We start from the raw sequence: 4,733 nt of genomic DNA, 5'->3' as shown, positions 1-4,733 counted from the left end.
GATTTTATTGTAATTTTTCATTATATTTGGCTTTTCTCCTTACTTAGGCTTTTAAGTCCTACACCCCATAGGTTATATGATGCTTAAAGCAGGTGTCAAAAACATTACTTGTTGACTACATGGCTGAATATATTGCTAAAGACCAATCACTGAGATAGAGCGTACCTCCATCAAAAGGCCTGAGACAAGCACCCCAGCTTACTCTTGAAGGAGCCTCTGGTTTCTTTTAATCTTCATTTAGCTAATTACCTCAAGGTCAGTGAAGCTTGAGAGTGGGAAAAAGATTATTATAAAGAATGGAATCATGTTCAATAGGTTAGTGCAGAGGCTCAGCTACTTGCTTGTTGTAGAATCTTGAGCAAATTACTTAATCCACTGGGACCTTATTTCTTTATCTATGAAATTAATCTATTACAGAGAGGCAGCATGGTACAGTGAAAGGGACATCCAGCATAAATCAGAAGACATTGTTTCTCGTCCCTGGTCTATTGTTAGTGGTATCATCTTCACCTCCTTAAGCCTCGGTTCTACAATTCTGTGTATATTAACTCTTAAATAACTCAAATAAAACCAAGCATCTATCTATGTGTGAGTGTGTATATATGTGTTTTGGAGGCGATGCTTAGATTAGTTATCTATTGCTGTATAACAAATTACACAAATTGAGCGGCTTAAAGGCAGAGTTTTATGATCTCACTCAGTTTCTGGCAGGTTCTGACGGAGTCCCTCACAAGGGTGCAGTCAAGCTACTGAGCCAGGCCACAGTCATCTCAAGGTTCCATTGGGACTGGAAACACTAGAGCTTCTCTGCTCATTCATGTGGTTATCTTGGAAGCGACCTGCCATCATTTCTGCTGTGTACGGTTGGTCACCTAGACCCACCCTGGTATAACGTGGGGGCAAATTCCATAAGGGTGTGAATACGAAAAACCGGGATCATTGGAGGCCATTTCAGAGGCTGGCGACCACAGCGCTCAGCCCAGAATAAACAGTATTTTCAAGTACTATCCCTACCATTTCTCATCTTATCTGACTGTCTTCTCTGCCGGAGTAGAATCTTATTTTCCACTCTACCTCCGTGTGCCTGGTGCATGCCATGTGCTCCACATTTGTTGGAGGGAAATGAATGAATGAGTACTATACTTTATCCGTGTTTCAGCCCTACCATTTTTTTTTTAATAAGATGGAAAGAAACAGAGAGTCTCTAATATACCTCATCTCTTTACAGATGTGGAAACCAAAGTCCGTAAAGATCTCCTTATTTGTTAGCAGTGGAGCTGACGCTCGAATCTGGTCTTTAAACTCCCCATTCTCTGTACTTTCCACTTCACTCTCTCCTAACTTCAGTTTTGTGACTTGGAATTATCCTTGACACAGAATTTAGCAGCTCTGTTAATAAATCATCTCGCTCTCTGGCTCTGCCTTTGTGCCATTGCCTTAGTTCCACGTCTACTGAAGTATTCAGTAATGCTTTCATCTGATTTTGTAATCTTCTCTTTCTGTTCACCTTCTGGTTTCCTGGCCCTAACCCTAACTGTACTGAATGGCTAAGGTTTCATGGATATTAAGTTCTAATATTAACTTGCACTATCATCTTCCATGCTCTGTTTATTTTTTATTCTTGTAATACAGTTCATAATTATGTGTCTGAAATGGCTTCTAGTTTAAAAGGCAAAAGCAAAAATCCTTTTGCAATAGGTCCTATTTAAATCACAGTCCTCATTTTTGCTTCATTTCTCCATTTTTCCCCCTTATCTGGTATTGGCCTCATTAATTTTTTTTTTAATTTGAGATCTCAGCATTTCCAGAGTGAAGATGTCTTTTTCACACTCAATGATATTTGAAGCTGACTCCTTTACTCTTTCTTTTTTGATGATGGCGTTGTGTCCATAAAGCTGGTATAGCGTGGCCACATTGCATCATTTATATGCCTGTGTCTCCCGTGAGACTGGGCACCGTGAGGGTAGACCTCATGTCATACTAATTCTCTGTATGCTCTGGTATCTCACAGTACAGCTCCTGAGAGGATCTCCATACTTAGTTGTCAAGCTGAACCAAGCAATTCTTTATGTCATTTTGAATATTAGATACAAGTATTCTCCTCCCAGTAGCGATCGCTCTTACCTGAGACCTTTCAGTACTGCTCTGAGTGAGAGACAGGCATTATCGTTGCTTCAACCCATCCTGCGATCTCCCTGGAGCATTCTGTAGCCCCAAATCTGACCTGCGAGAAGCCCTCCTGCCCAAGGCAATGTGACTCTGAGGTGTGGCCTGGCAAACCTCTCCCTCACAGGTACAGTCCTTTCCCAGCTAGGTGCAAACCCTCTCTCATGGGAGATTGAAGACGAGTTAACCAGAGCCCCCTTTTGAAATCCACACGTTTCATAATTTGTCTCTCATCTACTGGCACCCTGGCAGGATTAACGTTTCAGTAGAAAGAACTAGAAGAGCCAGCGGATTTCTGTTGGAACGAATCCCTCCGTCTGGAGTGGCGGTGGGGAGGGGTGATGAGAGGGGAGGCCAGAAGGCAAATATAGACTGCAGGCCTGCCCTCCTCACTAGTCTAGTGCTTGGAGGGGAAGGGAGCAGAAGCATGCCTTTTGTCGTCTTGCACTTGCTCTGGCTTTTGAGGTCTTCTTTTTTTGTAATGTAGATTTCTTGAAGTCAAACCCCAAACTGGAGAATTAGCCTTGAGGCTGCCACCAGTTACCCTGCTTTGGCTATATCCCAGGCAGCCCGGAGGGTCACTCTATTGCCTGCTTTTCTAGAAGCACTAGAAGGGCTGTAGGGACCCCTTTGCTCAGCAGAGGGTGCTGTGCTGGCAACCTCTGTCACTGTAAAGGATGGTTCTTTCTCAACCATTCCCGTTAGCTGCTAGTTTTAAAACTTTGTTTTGTTTTTCTGGTTTGCCGCACAATGTAACCCATTTCCTGGATAGCAAGTGTTTACTTTTTAAATTAAAGGTTAAAGTCATTAAAACTATTTTTAAGAATTTAATTTTTCCCTGCTCAACGCTCAGATGGAGTTTAAGACTCAGGTGATGTCAGGAAACAGGATTGGATGTTGACGTCCCCCTTTCTGTATCAGGCGGTGTGTTTGCTGCCCTTTAGACTGACGGCTGAGTCTTACCTCTCCTGTAGACCTCCCACAGAACAGGGGGAGCTCTGGGCTCTCACACAGGTTGGACTGTCTTCGAGGCTGTGCGTGTTCTCTGGCCAAGCATACTCAAGACAGTCCATTCCTCTGGTCTTCAGGAAGAGCCTAGCTCAAGGTAGAGTCTGGATGAGAAGTGCCGGCCTGGATGAGGTCTCCCCATGGGGCCTTCATGGCCCACCTCAGTAGTTCCAGGCACGTTCTTGGCCTTGGCATGGTGAGCAGAGTCTGTGCAGTGACCGTCCCACGGCTAACTTATTATCACAGATGTGCCTTGGGCAAACCTGGCAGCCAGTAGCCTAAACTTCAGTTACTCTTTCACTTATACCTTGGAACTTCTGCCCCGTTATTCCTGGGAATTGCCCAGGATGGACACCAGCTCCTTAACCCCTTGGCTTCTCAGAAATTGCTCTCCAGTTTTATTTAGACCTCATGAAGCAGGAACTGATGGAACTGCCTAATGTTTCTTAGTATTTCGGTGCTGTTACATTTATAATGTTATTCAATTTAAAAATAAATGTATTTTCTACTTTGCAACTCTTATGTTCTCTTTCACTCAGCTGTTTAATAATGTCAAATGCTTAGAACCCAGATTAGAATTTCTTACAATGGTCTCTGATTAAACCCCAATAAAAGCACAGTCAGGAAAATTCATAATATAAGGCATGCTAAAAAACTCTTGGAAGCTCAATTTACATTTTGCAAGTCTTAAACTAATTTAAGGATTATGCCTTAAACTGAAAAAGCTTTTTGGGTATTTTGGCAAAATAGTAACAATAATAAATTTTTTAAAATTAAAAAACTTGCATAGTTTTGTTCATTCATTCATGACTTTGCCTACTTTCAAAAGAATGATTTGAGACAATGAACCATAATTTGTTAAAACCACTGAAATAAAAATACAAGGATGAAGACAAAACAATGAAGGGCATTGAATAATTATTCCAGAAAACTTGGACTGAGGGAAATGTCTACTTTGAAGTCCAAGACTTAATTCCAGGTTTTCCCATAGCCAAGGCAAAAAGAAGAGCACGTTGTGTTACATATCTCTCATATCTAATATGAATAAGCAAATTGGATGAATGTCTTTCTGGAGTTAAACTCTAAAAAAAAATTATGTTGTGAATCTTTGGGATGTTGATCAAGATAGTTGGCATGTCTTTAACTAAATAAGATGTCCTTTATTTAATATTATCTATACAAAGTTTCGATTTATAAAGGAGGGATTGGTATTAAGTCATAGCTGTGAAACCATTCCTATAAAGAGCTAGAGCAGTATTCAAGCATGTGGAGCTTAGAAATTCTAAAAGAAATAAAAGAATGAAAAGAAATACAAGGAGAATGAAAAGATAGCCATATTCTCTCCATCTTTCTTAAGCATCAGTGATCTTCACTGGGTCACTTCAGAATTGAGGTTACTGGGGAGGAAACTTCAGTGAAGTGACTTGTGGGTATCCTGTGTTGTTTGAAACAGTATTCATATTCTTTAGCTATGTGGTGAGTTGATGTTTTATTATCCGTTTTGAAGACTCTAACTTGTCTTCCTGTCCTGATGATGGGCCACACCAATTGTGCATGAA

The sequence above is a fragment of the Ailuropoda melanoleuca genome, chromosome 16, assembly GCF_002007445.2.
Source record: "Ailuropoda melanoleuca isolate Jingjing chromosome 16, ASM200744v2, whole genome shotgun sequence".
Classification (NCBI taxonomy): Eukaryota; Metazoa; Chordata; class Mammalia; order Carnivora; family Ursidae; genus Ailuropoda; species Ailuropoda melanoleuca.
This window is presented reverse-complemented; position numbering follows the sequence as displayed.